Below are 25596 nucleotides of genomic sequence, written 5' to 3'. Positions count from 1 at the left end.
TGAAATTCAAAGGCTCCACCTAATTAACAGCAGTAAGCAAAACAAACAAACAGCAACGAAACACCACTAAATTAACGCCACCACCCAGATGGTTCTCCTAGGCAAGGACAGGCAAGACATAGTGTACATGGGACTAGGCATGAACCTATCTGGGTTTGCGGGGAAAGTTGTTGCTATTTAACTATGTGGGTTTAGACAGGCACTTGTCACATCTGGATCCAAGTTCCCCATTTAGAAAAGGAGAGGTTTAAGATTGTAGGACCTAATGCTTATTGATCACAGTGTCAACCACTGTGCCTGACATTTTAATGTATCATCTTTAATTCTTCAAGAAACTTTCCAAAATAAATGTCACTGTATCCACATTACTGAGGAGCAAGTTGAAGGTCAGAAAGGTAAATCAACTTTCCAGAAGTGACATTAGTAACCAGCGATGGATCTGTATTTGGAACCCTACTCTATGAGGCTCCAAGAGAGGGTTCTTGTCCCTAAGATGCTTGTGCTCATTTATTTAGGGCTGGCCACAGAAAGCATCACAGATGGACTGGCTTACATGACAGGGATCGACTGTCTCACCGTTCTGGAAGCCAGAAGTCTATGCTCAATCATGCTGGCGGGGTTGGTTTCTCCTGAAACTGTGAGAGAGACGGTTCCATGCCTCTCTCCTAGCTTCTGGGGGCTTCTGTTCATCTTTGACATTCCTTGGCTTGTGGCAGGACAGCGATAATCTTTTTAAAAATGCTTCTGTTTGTTTTGACTGTGCTGGGTCTTCATTGCTGTACAAGCTTTTCTCCAGCTGCGGTGAGCAGGGGCTACTCTCCAGTGGCGGTGCGTGGGCTTCTTCTTGCGATGGCTTCTCTCGTGCAACGGAGGCTCTAGGGCAGGCAGGCTCCAGCAGTAGTGGCTCCCGGGCTCTAGGGCACAGGCTCAGTGGTTGTGGCTCATGGGCTGAGTTGGTCCATGCCATGTGGGATCTTCCCAGACCAGATTGAACCCATGTCTCCTACACTGGCAGGCGGATTCTTTACCACTGAGCCACCAGGGAAGCCCAGGATAACTGGGGTCTTCACATGGCATCCTTCCTGCATGTGTGTCTGGGTCTAAATTGTCTCCCCAACACACACATTTTTTAATAAAAATACTAGTTGTATTGGATTTGAGGTCCACTCTAACTCCAGGATTGTTACTGAAGGTGGGGTCCCGCTGCTCACCTCTCAGAAGCCAATAAAAATGCAAGGTTGGTGGAAAGGAAAGTTTGTTTTATTTTGGGCATCAGCAACCAGGGAGGAGGGTGGATTCCTGTCCAAAGGCTGATTCCCCCCACTGACAGCCAGTGGGTAAAAACCTTTATAGATGGAGGAAGAGGGTTACATGCAGAAACAGTACTGTCAGCTCTGACCATCATCTTGAAATTAGTCACTGGTGGCCTGATCAACGTCATCATGGTTGTTTTAAGTACAGTTAGTCTTTAGTTCCAGGGTCGGTATGTTCCCATTTCTTTGAGGTCAGTTCTTAGAATTGTGGCTCCTTATGTCATAACTATGGCCCAGTCATCATGTAGTTAACTTTTTCCACCTCGTGGGGGTTTCAATATCTATAATACGGCTCAAAGATGTGGCTTAGAACCTTATCTAGAGCCCTTGAAGGGGAACTAAAGGTCTTTGACTTTGCCTAGTGACTAAGCTACCATTTAGTCTTGTGGGACTCTTTTTGTTTCTGCAGTTCCTTACTTCTCTCATTAAACTTATTCTTTGGCTAAAGTTTTTCCACAGACAAAAGGCAGGCCGAGGACATGGGGAGCAAGGACCATAGGGGCCGGCTCTGTTTCAGTATGACTTCGTCTTCATTAATTTCGTCTGCAACAACCTTATTTCCAAATAAGGTCATATTTAGAGGAACTGGGGATAGGACTTCACCATGTGGACTTGGTTGGGGGATGCAGTTCAACCCATAAGCGTTGGGGTTTTAAATTTAATGCATTTATTTTTAATTGGAGGATCATTGCTTTACAATAGTGTGTTGGTTTCTGCCATACATCAATGTAAATCAGTCATAGGTAAACACATGTCCCCTCCTTCCGGTTGGGTTTTTTAACTTGTTAAAGCTCCAAGAAAGAAGTACACAAAGAAGTAATTAATAATCGGTCATGAGTAATAGTTCCAGGTGACACTAGATGTCAGAGTGCATGAGTGTTTTCTCTGGTCAATAATGAGTGCTAGCCCTTCAGAAGCCTAAGGAAATCCCCTTTGGTATGGATGACCAGGGAATGTTTCATACCATGATGGGATTTGAATTGGCTGTGAAAAAATGATGCATCCCTGGGGTCAGTAGAGACAAGAAGAAGGAAGGGGTGTGTTTTTGTGTAGGGATCTTGTCCCTGTTGTCAAGGAGCTTACAGTCTAGCTTAGGAAGCACAGATCAAACGTGTAAGAAGTTAACTATCAAGGCAAAAGTTTAAAACATGACCCCCACCAACACATGTGTGAGTAGTCATGCAATACAGCAAGCCGCAATGGCCGCGTGAGAAAGTGAGTTCCAGCACTTTCAGGAATGTTCATGGGTGTATGGCGATGTGGGTTGTTTTTTATTGTTTTTTTTTTTTTTTTTAAGAACAGGCTTTGGATAGAAGAAGAGCAGGTAAAGGGGTTCCCAGGAAGAGGAGGGGCTGTACACCAAGGTCGTAAAGTCTGAGACCTAACTAAAAGCCATCAGATGGTGCCACTTGGGTGGGAAAATCACACTCTTATACTGGAATGCTCCAGGGTAAGAGTGGAAAAGGTGGGAGAAGCCCCAGCAGAATTGAAGCTGCTTCTTTGAATTTGCAATTCAACATGTAAATTCACCCTATCGGTCTCCCTTTATTAATTTTTTGAGTATGTATTTATTTATTTGGCTGTGTCAGGCCTTAGCTGCGGCACACGGGATCTTTCGCTGCATGAGAAGGCTCAGTAGTCATGGCTCTCAGGCTTAGCTGCTCCTCAGCATGTGGGATCCTAGTTCCCCGACCAGGGATTGAACCCAAGTCCCCTGCCTTGGAAAGCAGACTCTTAACCACTGGACCACCAGGAAGTCCCTAGCCTACCTTTATCTTTTCAGAATCCTGTACCAAAGCCCTTGCCTAGGAAGGCATTTACCAAAGTATATGGTCAAAATCTGTGATTCGTCAGTCTTGTAGGTGTTCCTCAACTTAGAAAAAAAGTTATGGGTTTAATAAATTCAGAGGTAATGAATAATTAACATTAATACTTCACTCAGGTCCTCAGGTACTGGTGGGAAACAGACGACACACTCAAAACTAAGGCAGCTTTAGTAAACGACTGAGCAGTGTTTGAGGAAGCCATAAAGGAGAGGTGAATGGTCCAGGAGAGGGCTGGTACCAGTAGGAAGTCATTAACTATCCTGGTGCACTTCCCTGGTGGCCCAGGGGTTAAGAATCTGCCGTCCAATGCAGGGGACACAGGTTCGATCCCTAGCCCGGGAGCTAAGATCCCACGTGCCTCAGGGCAACTAAGCCAGCACACCATCACTGCTGAGCCTGAATTCTCTGGGGCCCACACCACAACTAGAGAGAAGCCTGTGCAACAAAGAGCCTGTGCACCGCAATGAAGATCTCAGGTGTGGCAACTGAGACCGAAGTAGCCAAATAAGTATTTTAAAAATAAATGTAAAATAAAAACTATCCGTAGGCTTGAAGAGAGGGAGAGACGAAGGTTACTGTACCAGGAAAGGGACACTGGATAGGACCCGTGTCCATGAATTGAGGAATACAGCAGCCCATGGTCACCAGGCAGAGAGCAGGGGACAAAGACTCCCACCTCACTCTCCTGCCTCCCCAGCTTCCTGGCCAATCCCAACTAAGGCCAAAGGCAAGGGAGTTCACCGATGGAGAAAGTCAAGTCTTCCTCCCAGGGCACACAGCAGGGTGGGGACAATACATGAGGCAGGGAGGGACAAGCAGGGGCAAATGGGAGGTTTCCTGCACAGTTACTTTGCAAGAGGACTTCTTTGAATACTTAATATGTTAATGTGTTAATGACCCTACAAAGGAGGTTTTGGAAGGCAATATTTTAAACTAGCTTTATCACAAAATTCCATTTTTGAAGGCTTCCTAGGACCAGTGATCAAAGGAAACCAAATTGGGAGGCTTTGATCGGTGGGATGAAATCCAAACCTCTTCTGTCAGTCAACCTTCTTTCAAATGAAAGTGTCAGAAATCAATCTCAAGCTAAATGAAAGGAGAAATTTTGGCTTTCACATAATTTGTGAGTCAGAGAGAGGCTTTGGATTTAGGCAAGAATGGATGCAGGAGTTCTCAGGATGGTGAGACCTCTGTCTGTCCCTTCAGCATTCCACTCTGTCCATCACAGATAAGCTTTATTCTGCATGCTGGCTCTCACCATGAGGTGGGCAGTACCCCTACTGACTGCCCCCCACCACATCCTCCCAGCTCAGCAATTCCAGTGAAGTAGGGACTTCTTTTCCCAAGTTCATATCCCAACTCCATGATGATTCTAAGTGCTTCTGCCTAAGATAGAGCATCCACTAAACAACATCGGATTATTCACTGAGGTTCTTTGATTGACACTGCTCAGCCCCTGGGAGGTGGGGAGGGTACTGACCCCTATTTTCACAGACTCACCAGGACATATTTCCCCAGAGTTTAGGGAAGAAATAAGATAGAAGGTCATAAAAAAGCATGAAAATTTACTACCATCTAAAACTATAGCTACCATGATCTATCATATTTCTCTACTGGGTATTCATGGCTTCCATCAAATTTGGCCTAAAACAATAAGTTCCAATACCCACTGTTCTCCTATATAACCTCACTGATTCAGTCAGACTGATTTACTTGCTGTTTTTTGAAGAAGAAGTGAAGTCGCTCAGCTATGTCCGACTCTTTGCGACCCCATGGACTGTAACCTACCAGGCTCCTCCATCCATGGGATTTTCCAGGCAAGGATACTGGAGTGGGTTGCCATGTCCTTCTCCAGGGGATCTTCCTGACCCAGGGATTGAACCTGGGTCTCCTGCACTGCAGGGAGACTCTTTACCATCTGAGCCACCAAGGAAGAACACACCATACATACCCATTGTTCCTCAGCCCTTTTGATTTGAATCCTGCTTCATGGGAATCAAGTCTCAAGACTGCAATGAAATGTGTCCACAGTGTCCCAAGCTGTAGATTTTGTTTTCCACCCTCGTAACTCCTACTGCATTAAAATGCCTGCACCACCCATTTGATCTTCATGACCCACTGCCCTTTCTTGTCTGTGTGTGTATGTGTATATCCCTTATCCCTGTAGACAGAACTAAGTTGTAAACAACTTGAGTTCCATGACATCACTGCCATATCTTCATATACTTTGTATCTACCTTGCCTAGCACACTATAGATGTTAATCAAATGTATTTTGTTCGCTATTTCAGAGGTTCAAGGTTAGCATCCCACCTCTTCTTGCTTGCTTGCATTTTCATCAATCCTTCACGTCCTCTATGCTAACATGTACAGTGGAGTTGAAAAATGCTATTACCTTAGTCAGGTCCCAGGTTCTTGTCAAGTGACTCAACAATGTTGATATGGTGGGAGAGAATAGCCCATTAATTCATTTATTCATTCATTTACTCACTCATTTGACACTTAATTGAGAACCTTCTATGAACAACACACTGTGTTAGGTATTGTGGAGCACATGAAGATAAATAAATAGATTGTGCCTTGAGGGTATTCAAAAAAATGTGGGGAATATAAAATAAGAATAAAATTTCTAAAAGACAAGGTAGACTATTGCATGTCAAAACATTTTACCAGTCCTTGTGGAAGGGAATTTGAGAACATCTAACAATACCCTTACCCCCTGACCCAGCAATGCCAGTTCTAGGAATCCACCCTAAAAATGGACTTCCATCTATATGAAACAACATATGTACAATGTTTTTCAATGTGGCAATTCCGAGGTAGAAAAATTAGGAAACAACATAACAATCTATCCTTAGAAGACTGGTAGAATAGATTATCGACCTAAAAAGACTGAGGAAGATCATTACAGGTTGAGTGAAGTGATTTCCAATATAATATTAAGAGAAAAAATGAGGCAAGGGACAAAAGTATATATGTGCTCGCTTTTGTTTATAAAAGGAAGAAAGATTTCAAATATGTTTTTCCCATGATGAAACACAGAAGGAATGAACTGAAATTAATTAAAATGACTACTAATAATGTCGCTCTCCCTCTTTTTTTGAAAGAGATTCCTAATTTGCCCCGTCCACTGAAAGGGGCTAAAAACAATGACTTCCTGGTAGAAATGAGCAAATCTAACACAGGGATTTTTTTTTTTCTAATTACCACTCTCCAATAAAAAGAACCAGGGTTTCTTGAGAAATGGCTCATTTCAAGTTGGTACAATATAAGTTTAAGGTAAACATGGAACATCTAGTAGTTCCATAAAGCAAAGAAATACTCAAACTCTAATGGGGTTAAGGTCAAAATGCCATAGGAATGAACTTCAGGGTTTCCTGAATACATTCATTAAGCACAGAACACACAAATAAAGTGTAAAAAAGCAAATGGAATATAACATTTTGAATAAGAGGGTGGGACGAATTGAGAGAGTAGCATTGACATATACACACTGTGTTCTTTTAAATAGTATATTGTTATTTTCAAATAGACTCTTTAACAGTTAATTTTGCCCTCTATACATTAAGAAATAGCAACTTCTATTCTATCCATGTGCGAATTGTTGCTTCCAATTTCAGCACTTTATCATGTTGAATATTTATTGAGTTCTACAATAAATCATGGAGTTTGTAAATACTGTCACAAGAAAACAAATTTATAAACTCATGTTATCACAGAGATTCCTGGAGCATTCTGCTATGTGGAGAACCCATCTCATCAGTCACTCAGGAATGTTATATATAAGATTTACAGCCCTTGAAAATGCAGCTTTAAAGGTTTTCATATGTGACTGAAGTGTCCATCCATTATAGCTGTTACTCAGTAAGTGCACAGGTGGTGCTGTTGGCTGAGTGGCAAGGTGAGTGCGGACCCAAAGGCAGTCTCCTGGTGTCTGCAGAGGTCAACGTGTGTGCTTGTGAACAGAGTAGGAGAAGAGAATGCAGCCAAATTTGAGGTCTGACCCTTCCATCAGCATGGATCCTGTTCAACAGAGGAGTTTGGCAATACACTGTCGTCAAGGTTTTAGACTGATCAGTGCCCCTATGAGAACATGAGCTGCGTGGGGACCATGGCCACTGTAACTGAGCCCGCCCATTAGGTAAAGCGCTCTAAGTTCTCTTGTAGCAGAGGTGGCCCATGCACCACAGCTCTTCTAGATCTTTCCCACAGAAATGTGGGCTTTCACCTCTGTGCATCTGTTTCCTCCCTGGGAAGTGTAGGACAGCACTTGCAGGAGGAAATCACAGCTTCTCCTTTTTCTGCTTCACTTTTAAAAAAAGTTGGGGGTGGGGGAGCGGAGTATCAGTTCAGTTCAGTTCAGTCGGCCAGTTGTGTCCGACTCTTTGCCACCCCATGGACTGCAGCACGCCAGGCTTCCCTGTCCATCATCAGCAACCAGACTGTACCCAAACCCATGTCCATTGAGTCAGTGATGCCATCCAACCATCTCATCCTCTGTCGTCGCCTTCTCCTGCCTTCAATCTTGCCCAGCATCAGGGTCTTTTCCACTGAGTCAGTTTTTTGCATCAGGTGGCCAAAGTATTGGAGTTTCAGCTTTAGCATCAGTCCTTCCAATGAATATTCAGGACTGATTTCCTTTAGGATTGACTGGTTGGATCTCCTTGCAGTCCAAGGGACTCTCAAGAGTCTTATCTATAACACCACAGTTCAAAAGCATCAATTCTTCAGTGCTTAGCTTTCTTTATAGGCCAAGTCTCACATCCATACATGACCACTGGAAAAACCATAGCTTTGACTAGGTGGACCTTTGTTGGCAAAGTAATGTCTCTGCTTTTTAATATGCTCTCTAGGTTGGTCATAGCTTTTCTTCCAAGAAGTGGGGGCTTGCGGGGGAGTATAGTTGCTTTAAAATGTTGTGTTAGTTTCTGCAATACAATGAAGTGATTCAGTTATATGTATACATATATCCCTTCCCTCTTGAGCCTCCTCCCAACCCACCTCCCCATCCTACCTCTCTAAAATTGTCACAGAGCGCTGAGCCAAGCTCCCTGCGCTATACAGCAGGTTCCCACTAGTGCTCTATTTTACACATGGTAGTGTATGTATATCGGAGAAAGCAATGGCACCCCACTCCAGTCCTCTTGCCTGGAAACTCCCATGGATAGAGGAGCCTGGTGGGCTGCAGTCCATGGGGTTGCTAAGAGTCGGGCACGACTGAGTGACTTCACTTTCACTGTTCTCTTTCATGTATTAGAGAAGGAAGTGGCAACCCACTCCAGTGTTCTTGCCTGGAGAATTCCAGGGACGGGGGAGCCTGGTGGGCTGCTGTCTGTGGGGTCGCACAGACTCGGACACGACTGAATCGACTTAGCAGCAGCAGCAGCAGTATACATATGTCAATCTTAATCTCCCAATTCATCCCGCCCACACCTACCTTCTTTATGTCCAAATGTCTGTTCTATATGTCTGTGTCTCTATACCTGCCTGGCAAAAAGGCTCATCAGTATCATTTTTCTAGATTCCATATATATGCATTAATAGACGATATTCGTCTTTCTCTCTCTGACTTACTTCACTCTGTATGACAGACTCTAGGTCCATTCACATCTCGATGAACAGATGTAATACACATATACAGAGGAGTATAAAATGGAACCAAATTCAGTCATCTGTAGAGATCTGCTTCACTTCTTAACCCATCACTCTCTTTGATAAGATACACACTCCTCTCTCTTTCAGATTGTTATCGAACAGTGCACAAATCTAATCTTTAAAGTTTAGCTTATTTAAAGTCCCTGGGGAATACTTAGGATTTGAAGAAAGCAAGAGGCAAATCCTGGAAAAACATGAATAATTACAATATTATTGACTTATTCTGTAAACTTGCATTTTATTTCACTTAACATGAGGCTGGAGTGAACAGCTGTCTTTTTCATTTATTTTTCAAAAGCAGAGACTAGTTCATTCTTTTCCAGGACAGCAAGCTGTTGATCAGGAGATGACAGTCGCCCTGACAAGTGAGCTGAGTTTTCTTCCTGTTGCCCTCTGTTGCCAGGATATCTCCTTTGGGTTTGGGGCAACCATCCCCAGCTTCCTTGTCTTTCCCCTCTTCCTACATGACACAGTGACTTAACAACCTCCAAGGGGGAATTTGGGAGGAGTTGAGAGTTTAAATGGGGCTTTGTACTCATAATTCATATCCATTAGCCTTACACAGATGATGGATGGCACTAAATATATCCAATTTTTGAGGCTTGATATTTGCTAACTATAACTATAGCCAAGGCCCTTTGGCTCTCACTGAAGGGGAAACTTAAGCTATTAACTGAGATTAAATGACTCATTTTGAGGTCAAACAGTAAATCTGGGATAGACCGGGAATTAGAACCACAGCTCCAAAGAGCTACAAAACCAAAGACTTTAAGAGGTGGGGAAAAGGATACAATTTAGGAAGATGACCCTTTCTCCTCTGGCTACAGTGACAGACAACCCTGGCTCTGGATTATTCGCAGGGATTAACAATTCTTTTCTATCCTCAATAATGAATTTGAGTGTTCACTCACACATCTTTTTGTGAGACAGTTCTGTGCCCTGCTCTAGAAGAAAACCGAAACAGATTGAAACGGTTCGCCGGCCCCCTCCCACTCTGCTCTCTGTGGTGTGTGGATGTAGTTCAGTTTATTTCAGCAAGAATTTATTCAGCACACACTGTGTGCCAAGCGTGGTGTTCATCCTCTAAATGAATATTGGGGAACTGAAACAAGACCCACTTCCCACAGGAACTCAGAGTCTAGTGGTCTATTCACTTACTGCCTTAAATGATTATTTGTACCCTTGTCTTTCTGACCAGCAAGATTACAAGAAGAACACAGGCTAGACTTTAACTGAAAAGTATCAAGAACACACAGTGTTCTTGAAGACACACTGGTTATTTTTCATTCAACCAGATGAAGCAGCAAATGCCAGCACAGTGACATCGGCGGCTGCCCTTCAGTTGTAGACTTGGAAAGCAGATCCTAAACCCTCCAGTGAAATGTTTTGGCAGGCATTTTCATCCAGATATTATTAACAACAAAACAAAAACAATTCACACATCAATTCTGTGTCCCAGGGAGGTCCCTGATGGGAATGCTAGTAACTGCAACTTCAAATGTTTCTGCCCCACGAAATCTCATTTCCCAATCAGTCATAATCTTTTAAGTAGCTTTTCTGTTTGAGGATAAATAAAGCATATGGATGTCCTTGTCCAGCCACTTGCATTTTTCAGTAGTGTGACATTTTTGGGGGTTATGACTGACCCATGACTTAACGACATAAGGATAGTCTCAACAGTGAAAGGCTGTTTGGCAAAAACATCACACAAGTACACAGCCCATCAGAGATCAAAAAGAGCAAGGTAAGTGCTGTCCATTCATTCAACAAATAATGAGTACTCCGTTAGATCTACATCTTAGACTGATGACTCCATTTCTTTGAGCCTCAGTTTTTCTCATCTGTGAAATGGGAATAATGATATCGACCTCAAAGGATGATGGTGGGGATTCAGGAAAGCAACCAAATAAAAGTTCACAGCCCAGGGCCCACCCAGGGGAGGTGCTCAGTAAATTCAGATTTCCTTCACTGCTAGGGGAGAAAAGGAAAATGTGTGTTTTCTTCAAGTTGCCTACTTCACCTCTGCCCTCTTCATCTTTAATAGCTGCAACCTTGGAGTCTTTGTAAGAGACAAAACAGATAGAGGGCATTGCTTGGGATACCACTCCTCGATGTATCCTCATCCTTACTTCAGTGGTCTCAAGGGTATCACCATCCTTTCTGTTGATTAACTCAACCTTCTGTGAGTTAACCCCAAAATCACTCAGCCCATTCCTTGACAGTTCCTAAAGATATCTTGCTATCCAAAACTTTCTCTTCCTGTCCTCAGGCACTTTACTTTCTGCATATAAACAAACTTGACTTTCTTCTTGGTCTCTTGAGCCCCCTCTGTCCATGGGTCTCTCTCGCTTTGACGTCAAAGCCAAGCCAAGGATGGAAGATGGCTTCTTCTATTCACTTTCTCAACCACCATTCACTACTCAAGCCCTCCTCCTGTGACTTCTGTCTTCCCCACACCATGGAGACTGCTCTTATCAAAGTCATCAGTCATTTCCAGGCCTACTGAGTATTTTTTTCATCTTTTTTTTAATGGTTCCTTTAAAAAAATATGCCTCTTTGGCTGCACGCAGGCTTTCTCTAGTTGCGACAAGAGGGGGGCTTCCTCTCCAGTTGTAGTATGAGCCCTTCTCATTGCAGTGGCTTCTCGAGTTGTGGAACACAGGCTTAGCTGCCCCATGGCACGTGGAATCTTCCCAGACCGCATCCTCTGCACTGGCAGGTAGATTCCTGACTAATGGACCACCAGGGAAGTCCAGTATTTTTTTTTTCCACTTTATTCTTCATGGCTCTTTATGACTTTTGAAACTGTTTTCCTTCTTGAAACTGTTGCTCCCCGACTTTGTGGTATGAGATTCTAGTCCTCCTCTTCTTTTCCTGGATGCTACTGGCTGCTCTAGGGGCTTCTCATCCATTATGCTTGATGATAATAACCAGTTTTTGGTTTTTTTTTTTTTAACTTTTATTGGAGAGTAGTTGATTTACAATGTTGTGTTAGTTTCGGATGTACATCATAGTGATTAAGTTATATATATTTCCATTTTTGTTCAGATTTTTTTCCAATATAGGGTAACAACTTTTACAGAGACCTCAATATATCCCCCCTCTCCTTTTACGCACAAGGAAAGAGGAGCTTAGAAGGGCTTAGCAATCTGCCTAGAGGGTCATGCTAATAATAAGTGGGCATTGTTTTTGTTCTTGTTTAGTCACTGAGTCATGTCCTATTCTTTGCGACCCCATGGCCTGTAGCCTGCTAGGCTCCTCTGTCCATGGATTTCCCAGGTGAGAATACTGGAGTGGGCTGCCATTTCCTAGCCTTGTTCAAACCCAGGCAGCCTAGCCCCAGAGCCCCTCTATCACTACCTAAAGGTTTGTATTCTCCATAACCCTTTCCTTCATTTTAACATTTCAATGATTTTTTTTTTTTACCCCTCATTCTGTAGGTTCTCCCAGATATGTCTAATTCACTTCCATTCTTTTAATAATTACTTACCTATATATTGGAGAAGGAAGTGGCAACCCACTTCAGTATTCTTGCCTGGAGAATTCCATGACAGAGGAGCCTAGCGGGCTGTATATGGGGTCATAAAGAGTCAGACACGACTGAAGCGACTTAGCATACACATATATTGATGACTCCTAGGTGTCTGCAGGATCTCCAAGAAGCACACACTCAGATGGAATTAGATGTGCAATAAATCTGTTGGAAGAAATGCCTGTAAGGGATAAAGGAGAGAGGGAGAGCCCTGGGCCTTTGTGCTGATGGACTGAAGTCCATTGAAATGAAAGAATAAGAAGGAAAGAGGTTGGGTAGGAAGAGCCTCAGCTCCAAATACAGCCCCAAGGAAGCCTGTGTTAGAGAAGCCTGCAGGCCATGGCCAGGCTCGGTCACTGGTGGCTGGGAGCAGCCCCAGGAGCGTGGTGGGTGTGAACACTGTCCCGCCTGAAGGTGCAGGGGCAGAGGACAGTCCGCCAGCCTAGGTTCCCACTCTCTTGATGGGAAATCTGAGCAGTATAAATTTCCAGATCATTGCCAAGCCCCAGTCCCCAATTTCTGTCCTATTCTTGTTTCTTTTTGTTTTTATCTTATTTTTGGCTGTACCATGCAGCATGTGGGATCTGAGTTCCCAGACCAGGGATCAAACCTGTGATCCCTGCATTGAAAGTGTGGAGTCTTAACCTCTGGACTGCCAGAGAAGTCCTCTAACCTGTCTTTGAACTCCAGTCTTATCCCCACCTGCTTGTCTTCTGTGTCCATCCTTCCCCCTACGGAACCACAAACTGAGCACATCCAACACTGAACTCCTTTGAGGGCCTCATCCTTTTCATAGTCTCTACACCCCCTTTTCAGTGTGATCCTACCATCCATTCATCATCCAAGTCACCTCCTTCCTTTCCCTCACGTCTGCATGTACAACCAGTAACCAAGTTCTGTGCATTTTAGGTCCGAAATTTCTGTTAAATTGGTGGGTCAGTTACTGCTGCCTTTGTTTAGACCCTCAACCCTCTCTGTTATAAGAACTTTATGTCTCCCTGGTCTCCTCATCGCCACCGTCTTCCCATGACGCTGCCAACAGAGCAAGCTGCCTCCACGGGGAAAGGAGAGGGTGGGACAAATCGAGAGAGTAGCATGGAAACAAAAACATGACCATGTGTAAAGTATGTAGCCATGAGAATGTGCCGTGTGATGCAGGGAGCTCCACCCAGTGCTCTGTGACAACCTAGAGGGGTGTGATGGGGTGGGAGATGGGGAGGGGGTTCATGAGGCAGGGGACCTGTGGCTGATTCAGGCTGATGTACGGCAGAAACCAGCACAACACCGCAAAACAATTTTCCTCCAACAAAAAATTAAAAGAGAAAAACTGACCTCATGACCTCATCTCCATGTGACATAGTGCAGTTTAAAGCTGAGCTCTGAGTACTACAAGAGTTCAGACAGGTGAAGATGGGCCTCTGTCGGAAACGCAAGGAAGCCTTTCTAGACGAAGTCACCTGAAAAAAAAAATCACAGAGTAGATGACCAGTCCCTGGTTTTGTTTTTTTTTGGTATTTATTTATTTAGCTGTGTCAGGGCTTAGCTGTGGCACCCGGGATATTCACTGAACCATGAGGAACCTTTCCTTGTGGCCACAGACTAGTTGTGGTGTGCACGTGTGCAGGCTTAGTTGCCCCGGGGCATGTGGGATCTTTCTTCCCTGACCAGGGATTGAACCCACGTCCTCCATACTGCAAGGCAGATTCTCAACCACTCGACCACCAAGGAAGTTCTCACCAGTCCCTGTTTAACTAGATAATTATTCACTCAGTCATGGCTGCTCATGGCCAAGAAGAGTTTAGTGGGAAAGAAGTTTCAAGCTGCTATGAAAACAGTGACTTGTTGAAGACAAAGAAGGAACTCTTCATTTTCCCTGAAATGTGAGGATCTTAAGGTCTGGGATTTCTGTCTTTCAAGTACAGTTGACATTGACACGTATCTGTTGGCTGGCCTTCAAGTTTAGCCACGGCCTTTGCCCCGGTGCCCCCTGACCTCGCCTCACACCTCCCATCTCCTTTTAACTTGAGAGGCAGAGGCATTCTCACTTCTCTTCAGGGAGGGATTGTTTCTTGTCTCTTCAAAGAGAGACTTGAGAAGGCCAACAGTGTGGGCCTCTCCTGCAGGTACAGTGAATTCTAGATGAGTCTGAGAAACAGCAGAGTCGATTTCAGTTTTCAAGGATATCAAAGAACTTTGGGAAAGCACCCCAATTTGGGGTATTTTGAGTTCAATTTCTGGACATGTCAATAGAGATATGACTACAAAATGCTCTGAAGGACAGTAGATATTTTGCTCAGTAAACTGACTTGTGAAAGTTTAATCAGCTAATTTATCCTTCCCCCACCTCAGCCCATCCAGGATGTAGAAATGAACACTTTCCTTCTTTCAAAAAGAAATTTATTCTGCATGCTCTGTGAGACAATGTGAGAGAAACTATAGTAGATCAGATAAACTGATCCACAAGAAGATGCTGTCAGCTACAAATGATACCAAATATCAACCTTTTAATTGTGATACCTAAACATAATTTCCCTAGAAGATATCATTTTACTTATTTTTTTAAAATTATTTATTTATATATTTGGCTGAAATATATATATTATATATATTTGGCTAAAATATATTTATATATTTAGTTGTGCATGTGAACTCTTAGCTGCAGCATGTGGGATCCAGTTCCCCCAAGCAGGAACCGAACCCAGGCTCCCTGCATTGGGAGCGGGGAGTCTTAGCCACTGGACAACCAGGGAAGTCCCCAAGGATGTCATTTTAGTAAGTTTTATACTTGCTTTATATGAGTGTTTACTTTCTAAAGGAAATGATCCCATTGCCATCCTTTTGCCTGTAGGAGAGGAGGCATAGTAGGAGAAAGACAACTTAAGGAAAAGGTTGTGGAAATGGATCCGATGGTTTGGGCAGATGATTAACTGCCTCTGCAGAGGCAGCCCTGAGGGCTACAAAAGCCCTTCCTCACTTTAAGACTTTCCCCGTTTCCCTCCTGATTGTTGAAATCTGATCTTTGTTTCATGGTCATACATCAGTAGCTCGACAACTTTAATTTGTTGATTGTAATTTCCCTCCTGTATTCAAAACTAGAGAAGCAGGTAAAAGCTCTATGCCAGGGTTGCCTCTTTTTGCCGGGCTTCATCTTCGCGTGTCAAGGTGGAAAGAACAAGAGCTTGGAAAGGATCCCCAGAGAGCTCAGATCACGGAGAGGAGAGGAGATGCAACTGCCTCCTTTGGGGGCCACTCATCATCCTTTGGAGTACTGGGTTCACCCTAATACAAAGGGGCACTTTCCCAGTTAAACCAAACTCTCGGTTTTCTATTGGGTTGGCCCAAAAGTTCATCTGGGCTTTTCCATAAGACATTACAGGAACACCTGAACAGAGTTTTCTGTCAATTTAACATGATCCTGGGTGTCAATATCAGTTGTGAAATGTATGTCACAAACACATTACTAATAATAAAGTGGTAGAGTTTTCTTAGTAGCAATGGATACTATTGTTCAAGAAATATGAGTGGATTAAGGGTTATCCTTTAAAAAATGTCTTCCTCACTGAGGTCCATTCTAATGCACTTTCCTGGGGGAGAAGCTGAGGGAGGGAGTTACTAATGAGTCACAGGGATCACTCTACGGCAGCTCCAGTGGTTCGTGCCCAAGGACCTCCTTTGCGTTGGGCGCCATGACTAGACGAGGTTGAGAAATACTGGTCCCAGGACCATCTCTCAGGAAGACCTCTGGCCTCTAAGTTGGTGCATGACTGTGCTTGCATGTAAATCTTTCTCCCCTCTTCCTTCTCACCGTGCAGTTCAACCTCAGGTACTAACACAGCACAGTGTTTGGTTGGCTCTTACATGTCACATGGGCTTCCTCTGAAACCTTCCGTCGAGTTGTCGTGGATCAAGCTGCTGCCTCCAACTTGTCCAGCTCTGCCATCACAGCATGCATCTATGGAGGAATGGGGAAACAGACTCCATCACCCAGTCATCTGTTAACAATCCACCAGCCTTGGGTACATGGCACACCAAGAAAATTGGCCGTGTTTTTCTTTTTTTCAAGTCATCAGCATTTAAAGCCCACCTCTGCCGTTTAATTTCTGTGTGACCTTGGAAACTTTCTTAACCTCTCCAAGGCTCAGTTTTTCTCACCTGGAAAACAGGAATACAGTAGGGTTGTTGTAAGTATTAAGTTGAGATGATACTATTTGGAGGAAAAACTTCCTCTTTCAACTTGAGTTCAACTTGTCAGGAGAAAACACAAAGCTTACTTACATCCAGGGGAGATTTTAAATGAAATGACTCCCAGAGCAGGGAGAGATAGAGGTGTATATACGAACTAAATGGGAGAGGGAGGGAAGAGAAAGAGGTTCTGTGGAAGAACAAAGGGAAAGCCTGACAGTTTCAGATAAAGTTTGTTAAGCAGTTACTCATCCCTGTGATAATGATTAGACTCCTTTCCGGCTGTAAGTCTCCTGGACAGGGAATTGATGACAGCTATATTTTTCAAGAGTGCTGGCTAAGTCACCAAAAGAAGCTTAGAGAAGGTTACTTTCTGTGGCTGCTATTTGTTCAGATGTTTTTAGCTTAGAATAATCTTTACGCTATTGAGGTCCATGTTGGATTCCTTCATTGAAAGACACAGGGTGCTATCTAGGTGTTGTTACAGGAGAGCTGAATCTTTCAGAGTTCAGAGCCATTAACCAAAAGGAACATCATCACCCTTGGGGGTCAGTGGCTCTCTTCTGGGCACTGAGGAGGAGGTACCATAGAAATCCTAACAGTGAAGGCAGCAATGAAAAGAAGTGTTCTGCTTCTCTCAAGGGGAGAAAGAAGTCCCCATTCTCCACTCCTAGAACACAAACACAGATGACGGGTTTCCGCCCCCACATGGGAAGAGCCTTTTCTTTGATCCTCAGCACAAGAGAACTCAAGTGGAATAAAAGTCATTTTCCTTCTGGAGTTTTTGCTCCTGGCATCCTTTGTTGTTGTTCAGTCGCTTGGTCGTATCCAACTGTTTGCCACTCCATGGACTGCAACACTTCAGGCTTTCCTGTCCTTTATCTCCGGGAGCTTGCTTAAACTCATGTCCACGGAGTCAGTGATACCATCCAACCATCTCGCCCTCTGTCATCCCTTCTCCTCCTGCCTTCGAGCTTTCCCAGCATCAGGCTCTTTTCCGATGACTCGGCTCTTTGCATCAGGGGGCCAAAGTATTGGAGCTGCAGTTTCAGCATCAGCTCTTCCAATGAATATTCAGGACTGATTTCCTTTAGGATGGACTGGTTGGATCTCCTTACAGTCCAAGGGACTCTCAAGAATCTTCTCCAACTCCACAGTTCAAAAGCATCAGTTCTTTGGCGCTCAGCCTTCTTTATGGTCCAACTCTCACATCCATACGTGACTATTGGAAAAACCATAGATTTGACTAGATGGACCTTTGTTGGCAAAGTAACATCTCTGTTTTTTAGTATGCTGTCTAGGTTTGTCACAGCTTTTCTTCCAAGAAACGTCTTTTAATTTCATAGCTGTAGTCACCAACCACAGTGATTTTGGAGGCCAAGAAAATAAAGTCTGTCACTGTTTCCGTTGTTTCCTCATCTATTTGTCATGAAGTGATGGAACTGGATGCCATGATCTCAGTTTTTTGAATGTTGAGTTTTAAGCCGGCAATTTCACTCTCCTCTTTCACCTTCATCAAGAGGCTCTTTAGTTCCTCTTTGCTTTCTGTCATAAGGGTGGTGTCATCTGCATATCTGAGGTTGTTGATATTTCTCCTGGCAATCTTGATTCCAGCTTGTGCTTCATCCAGCCTAGCATTTTGCATGATGTACTCTGCATATAAGTTAAATAAGCAGAGTGACAATATACAGCTTTGACATACTCCTTTCCCAATTGAGGGCTTCCCTTGTGGCTCAGCTGGTAAAAAAGTCTGCCTACAGTGTGGGAAACCTGGGTTCAATCCCTGGGTTGGGAAGATCCCCTGGAGAAGGGAAAGGCTACCCACTCCAATATTCTGGCCTGGAGAATTCCATGGACTGTACAGTCCATGGGTCACAACAGTCGGACACGACTGAGTGACTTTCACTCACTCTCACTCACTCACTCACTTTCCCAATTTTGAAGCTGGTGTCTGAGAGATGGTCAAAATGAGGCAAGGGATGTGGGAGAGGGCTTATAGAGTCAAGGCAGAAAATTACAATCACTTAATGAGGACCAGGGACTTCCCTGGTGGCTCAGATGATAGAGCATCTGCCTGCAATTCAGGAGATACAGGCTCAATCCCTGGGTAGGGAAGATACCTTGGAGGAGGGAATGGCAACCCACTCCAGTATTCTTGCCTGGAGAATCCCCAGGGACAGAGGAGCCTGGCGGGCTACAGTCCATGAGGTCACAAAGAGTCAGACATGACTGAGTGACTAAACAACAGCAGTGAGGAACAGATGAAACTCTACATCCAGGTATGTGTATTTTTAAGTCCAAGGACACAGGCTGCGTCAAAGTAAATAGCTTTATATAAAGGTGTGATTTGGTCTCAAGGTATTTTAAGCCCTGATAAGAAAAATCTTTAAAAATAAGAGATAAATCTCTATGTGGCTTATTAGAGAAAAGAAATAGTGGAATATTCCATATTGCATAGATTTTTATGATTTTTAATTCCAATTTTTTCGGGGGGATCTAATTCCATTCTATTTGTGGTACATGTAACTCTAGGAGTGAAAACTCTTTAGAAAATTTTATGTAATACATAATTGCATTGAAGATGGCTATACGAAAAGAGACTGACTCCCAGTGAGAAATATTCTTTAATTTTACTATTAATTTTATTAAGGATTTATTAATTGCATGTAGTACAAAGGGGACTGCTCCAAGCCTATGAATGTTATTCTTATATAATTGTGCAAATTATACAAATGATTTATGCAAAATAATTCAAAATGGCTAAATCTGAAAGTTTAATTTGGCATATATGACCAGTATTTTCTTTAGTAATGTATATTCTCCCCTCCCCCAGGCCAAGTGGTAATTAAATAAGAAATAAGGGGAGTAAGGTACATTGGAGGTTAGAAAATGAAGTTTAGTTTTCATTTTATTTATTTACTTACTAATTTTTTTAATTTTTGGCCATGCCCTGGGGTATGTAGGATCTTACTGCCCCAGCCAGGGCACCCAGAACAGCCCAAAATAAAAATAAATAAAACAAATAATAAATAAGCAAAAACATTACATTTTTTTAATCTGAATTTTCAAAATTATTGAAAACCATAATCTGTTTTCTATATCCATTCATTGGGTCATTCAGTGACTTTTCCATTACTTTTCACTATGGTCTTGTGGTGAAGGACACAATGAAACAGAATATCCAGCAGTGACTTCGTTCTTCAGCATTTGGCAAGAGCTTTACACACACTACTTGAGGTCCACAAGAGTTCGCTGAAATGAGTACTATCATTCCCATTTACCAATGACAAACCTTAGGCTCAAAGTGATTTTTGTCCAAATATCCATAACCTGACTCCAAGTCCAGGGTTCTTTCCACCAAAACATGAACTGTATCTTACCCTTGTACATTGCCTTTAGATTTCAAGTCTGGAAGAGGAGGTATCCATACATTTAAAAGGAAAAAAACAAACAAGATTTAGACTGCAGTGCAATACAGGGATTTGGAAAATATTACGGGATAGTAACTGGTTAAATGCCTAATGTGCAAGGCAAAAAGCAAGGATCACTCAGGAGAAACGTTATCACTCTTGATGAAGAAAGCAGAGTGTATGTTTATTACAAGTGGAAAATAATCTTTACCACACAAGGACAAACAGCCTGTATGTGGAATCTGATGTAATCATATAAAAACTATTGTTAACTTCAAACAAGCAAAAAATGCATAAATCAAATCCGTGTTTCTTATCAGATCTGTGTTACCTACTTTTGGCACCTGTAAATAATTCTAAGTGTGAAAAGCTTTGATAAACCAACTTCATTTGAAAAGCAAAAAGGTATAGATGGTGAGACTATCAGAGGAAAAAGATTTAGGGTAATCTCAATTTGCCCCAATATCAACTGAAGTGAAGGAAATGGGTTAACAACAGATACTTATCTTTACTAAACCACAGAATTCATGATATGTACTCAGCCCCTTTAAGACTCTCTGTTTCAGTAGTCAGTATCCACTAGATGTGACTATTTGATATTTAATTCATTATAAATTAAACTTAAATTTAAAATTCAGTTTCTCAGTTGCAGTAACCACCTCTGACATACTCAATAGCCATATATGGTGACTAGCTGCCATATTGGACAGTGCAAACATAGGACATGTTCATCTTTGCAGAGAGGTCTGCTGAACACAGCTGCTCTAGACTCTGGCAAAGGATCGATTTCAATGAGGATGTAAAATTACTTTTTAAAAGAAAAAAGGGGAAAATAAGGAGTTATTATTATACTTTTGCCTTGTTTTATATAATGGTAGCATTAGAGTTGTTGTATTCACTCATTTTTGAAAAAATATTTGAACTTTGTTAGGCATTGTGTAATTGTACCATTTCAGTTCTGTTAGGGATTGGCAGTTGTTTCTCCCAGAACCTAGCACCTAGAGTTGTGCAGGAAAATAGTCCTACTCAATAATCATTTATTGCTGGAACAGTACAGACCTTCAAACTCCTTCCTTTGTCCTTGTACAGGTCAGGAGTGAGACGAGCAACTCCAGTGCTGAAGATAAGGCAAATTCTTAATTACCTATCCGGTATCTTTTACCTTCTTCCTTGTGCACAGAATTCCAGTTTTATTCCAGTCATGTCCCCAGTCAGGGTGATGGATCAAGACTTTTTTTGTGGAGGTTGTGCACTGCACAAAGGTGTCAGCCCAAAAAAGTTGAGTGATGGCTGAAAAATAAGTCTTTTTTAAAGTTTATATAAATGTTTTATTAGCCTACTGACTGTCCTGCCTGAAGCAGTCTTTCAATTTTTTCAGTCTATCAGCTCTCTTTGCTGATATTTTATTGCATATTCAGTGTACAGTGCTACCTTCATCCCATTTTCATTTTTCCCCCATCTTTGATGCCTTAAAATATTCATTGTGCCTAATCCAAGTCTTGGGTCACTTTTCCCCCTCTTCCTCTTTTAATAGACTCTTCTTTCCTGTCTCTCAACAGAAATAACTTATTTTCCTCATTATAAACAATAACTGCCTATTGAAAAAATTAAACTCTACATAAAAGTATAAAGGAGAAAGCAAAATACCTGAAATCTCATTTCTGGGATAACATTAACATTTTGGTGACTTTTTTTTCATGTTTGTATATACAAGGGATTTTCTGGATCATTTTGTCTGCTTCCTCCAGTCTTTTCCCCACATGATAAATTAAGAACCATCTCATTAGAATCCACTACAAATTTAGTTGTCAGACTTTACCTGGAGGCTTACACTGCTTGGCAATGTTTTAAAATCTATTGCATTTCCTTTCTACTACATTGGGTTAATGGACATCTTCCCAGTTCTCCTCAAGCTCTACCCACTTGGCCACAAAGAGTGAGTCCCTCCTCAACTCCCCTTCACCTCCACAGACTTCTGTCATGGCCCATGCATCAAAAAAAAAAAAAAAAGATGAAGAGGGGCAAAGAGAAAGGAGGTAAGTCATGGTTACTTTGGGATGGACAGTTGGCACGCTTAGGAAACAGAAGCTGGGAAGGCAAAACGTAACAGACCAGGAAGGCATGTTCACCGGGAAAGGCCAAGTCCAGATGCAAGAGCCAAAAAGCAAGATTGCAATGGAAGCCAAAGAAGAGCCTTAGAGATTAGTCACCTGAGTGTGGTTCCTATTTTTGTTTTTGTTTTTAATTATTTATTTATTTTTGGCTGCGCCGGGTCTTCATTGTTGCAAATGGGCTTTCTCTAGTTGTGGCGAGAGGGGGCTACTCTCTATGTGCGGTGCATGGGCTTCTTATTGCAGTGGCTTCTCTTGTTACAGAGCACAGGCTCTAGAAGCACAGGCTTAGTTCTTTGGCACGTGGGATCTTCCCAGACCGAGGATCACACCCAGGTCTCCTGTGTTGGCAGCCAGATGACTCCTGTTAACAGGGCGTTATGACAACCAACTCCAGGTGCTAAAGTAGCTCGAGGTGTCATGTGGCTCCTGACAGGTTGGAGTTCTGGCCCCCAAAGAACCAACCCCTCATGCACCCTTGGCCATTTGGTCCACTCACTCCACTTGCCTGACTGTGAACCTTGGAAGCAGCTTGTGCCCACATGAAGGTTAAGCCAGTGCCAGTTTATGTACGATGGCTTGTCTATGGAACTTCTCTTCCAGGGCGGAGTTGACCAGGGTCCTGCTCTGTCCTGGTGAGTTGTTCCCTTGAAGCATTCTTCCTGATATTCCTAAAGCCCTTGCCAAGCTCTGGTGAAAGATATTATGTGTATTGCCAGAAGCCATGTTCTAAGATGGGAACACATCCTATGTTTCAATGCTGTTGTGTAGAAAAGAGAGGGGAATAAAGCCTTTCAGTGTCCTGGTAAGATTGAAAGACTGCTGGGTGGATATAGAGGGGAGAGTTGGGGAGAGGATCTGAGGTTCTAGTAGCTTCTTATGTGGACTTTAAAGCAACTGACTCATTTTTCAGGTGCATGTTCATTGTCAAAGCCCAAGGTACTGTGATTCCAGTTCCTAGGCATTTCAGAGATATTATGGCATGTCAGGTCACTTCTAGACTTCCTTTACTGCTGGTGTCAGGTGCAGTTTTCATGAATTTCCTGAGTCAGTTGTGGCTCATCCACCTGCTTAACGGTTTTCAAAATGTTGATGACATTTATCTTCGTGGACATATACCTATCTTTTAAATTTATTTAGTTTTAAACTTTTACTGTCAGTTTTGGGGTTGGGGAAAACAATTGAAGTAAAATGCCCTTAACTCATCATCTTAAACCAGAAGTTAGTATGAGAGTTTGCCAAGGAGAGCAATATTGTAAAAACATTAGTTTAAGGAAGCTCAGATCGTCTGTAAAATGCAGGACAAATTAGATGGGCAGAAACTTAAGTCACGGAGTTAGGAGGGCCCCACAAAAACCCCAAAGGGAGAAAGTTGAAGGTCTAAAATGTGGTTGTGGCAAGGAGATTGAAAAGAAAGAGCAAAACCTTTGAAAAAAGAGAAAGGAATTTGTTGACCAACTGACTACAAGAAAGAAAGATGAGTCCATGTACTTGGGAGAGGATAACTGAAAGAATCCATGTAATTTATGAGAAGGAATAAGGAAGAAGCAGCATGGAAGAAGTCTGAGGGGCAGTTTCTGGCTTCTGTTTTTATAATAGTCTAAGTGTTCGGACCGCGCAGAAGCGTGGCCGTGAGGAGCTACCAAGGTCAAGGGTAGCAACCGAGAGCGCCAGGCTGCGACAGCGCAGGAGCCGCGGCCCAGAGGAGCGTCCCCACGCCCGAGGTCAGGGGCGGCGGCCGAGAGGAACTACCCCACCCCGGAGGTCAGAGGCCCCGCCCGAGAGGAGCTACCCCACCTCCACGGAGCGGCCCCACCTCCAAGGAGCGGCTGCTGCGCGGGCGCAGGAGGTCCGAAAGGAGCTACTCCACGTTCAAGGTCAGGAGGGGCGGCCGTGAGAAGATACCCCTCGTCCAAGGTAAGGAGCAGCGGCTGCGCTTTGCTGGAGCAGCCGTGAAGAGATACCCCACGTCCAAGGTAAGAGAAACCCAAGTAAGACGGTAGGTGTTGTGAGAGGGCATCAGAGGGCAGACAGACAAAAACCATAATCACAGAAAACTAGCCAATCTGATCACAGGACCACAGTCTTGTCTAACTCAGTGTAACTAAGCCATACCGTGTGGGGCCACTCAAGACGATCGGGTTATGATGGAGAGGTCTGACAGAATGTGGTCCACTGGAGAAGGGAATGGCAAACCACTTCAGTATTCTTGCCTTGAGAACCCCATGAACACTATGAGAAGGCAAAATGATAGGAGACTGAAAAAGGAACTCCCCAGGTCGGTAGGTGCCCAATATGCTACTGGAGATCAGCGGAGAAATAACTCCAGAAAGAATGAAGGGATGGAGTCAAAGCAAAAACAATACCCAGTTGTGGATGGGGCTGGTGATAGAAGCAAGGTCCAATGCTGTAAAGGGCAATATTGCACTGGAACCTGGAATGTTAGGTCCATGAAGCAAGGCAAATTGGAAGTGGTCAAACAGGAGATGGCAAGAGTGAATGTCGACATTCTAGGAATCAGCGAACTAAAATGGACTGGAATGGGTGAATTTAACTCAGATGACCTTTATATCTACTACTGTGGGCAGGAATCCCTTAGAAGAAATGGAGTAGCCATCATAGTCAACAAAAGAGTCCAAAATGCAGTACTTGGATGCAATCTCAAAAACGACAGAATGATCTCTGTTCGTTTCCAAGGCAAATCCTTCAATATCACGCTAATCCAAGCCTATGCCCCAACCAGTAATGCTGAAGAAGCTGAAGTTGAATGGTTCTGTGAAGACCTGCAAGACCTTCTAGAACAAACACCCAAAAGAGATGTCCTTTTCATCATAGGGGTCTGGAATGCAAAAGTAGGAAGTCAAGAAACACCTGGAGTAACAGGCAAATTTGGCCTTGGAGTATGGAATGAAGAAGGGCAAAGGCTAATGGAGTTTTGTCAAGAGAACGCACTGGTCATAGCAAATACCCTCTTCCAACAACACAACAGAAGACTCTACACATGGACAGCACCAGATGGTCGACACCGAAATCAAATTGATTATATTCTTTGCAGCCAAAGATGGAGAAGCTCTACACAGTCAGCAAAAACAAGACCGGGAGCTGACTGTGGCTCAGATCATGAACACCTTATTGCCAAATTCAGACTTAAACTGAAGAAAGTAGGGATAACCACTAGACCATTCAGGTATGACCTAAATCAAATCCCTTATGACTATACAGTGGAAGTGAGAAATAGATTTAAGGGACTAGATCTGATAGACAGAGAGCCTGATGAACTATGAATGGAGGTTCATGACATTGTACAGGAGACAGGGATCAAGACCATCCCCATGGAAAAGAAATGCAAAAAGGCAAAATGGTTGTCTGAGGAGGCCTTACAAATAGCTGTGAAATGAAGAGAAGCTAAAAGCAAAGGAGAAAAGGAAAAATATTCCCATTTGAATACAGAGTTCCAAAGAATAGCCAGGAGAGATAAGAAAGCCTTCCTCAGTATTCAATGCAAAGAAATAGAGGAAAACTACAGAATGGGAAAGACTAGAGATCTCTTCAAGAAAATTAGAGATAC

The 25596-nt window shown here is 43.1% G+C and overlaps 1 long non-coding RNA gene across 2 annotated transcripts; it reads right to left on the bottom strand.

Moving 5' to 3' along the window:
• Nucleotides 1-6309: 6309 nt before the first annotated feature.
• LOC136144376 (uncharacterized) lies at nucleotides 6310-16279 on the bottom strand. 2 transcript variants are annotated; one of them, XR_010658532.1, is made up of 3 exons: nucleotides 16184-16279; nucleotides 13658-13782; nucleotides 6310-8066 (listed from the first exon to the last, which is right to left on the bottom strand). It is a non-coding gene; the product is annotated as an uncharacterized lncRNA (long non-coding RNA). The 2 variants fall into 2 exon arrangements; XR_010658533.1 differs by lacking the exon at nucleotides 6310-8066 and adding an exon at nucleotides 12307-12490.
• Between the last annotated feature and the right edge of the window lie 9317 nt (nucleotides 16280-25596).

Source organism: Muntiacus reevesi, chromosome 11, assembly GCF_963930625.1.
Source record: "Muntiacus reevesi chromosome 11, mMunRee1.1, whole genome shotgun sequence".
Lineage (NCBI taxonomy): Eukaryota > Metazoa > Chordata > Mammalia > Artiodactyla > Cervidae > Muntiacus > Muntiacus reevesi.
This window is presented reverse-complemented; position numbering and strand designations above follow the sequence as displayed.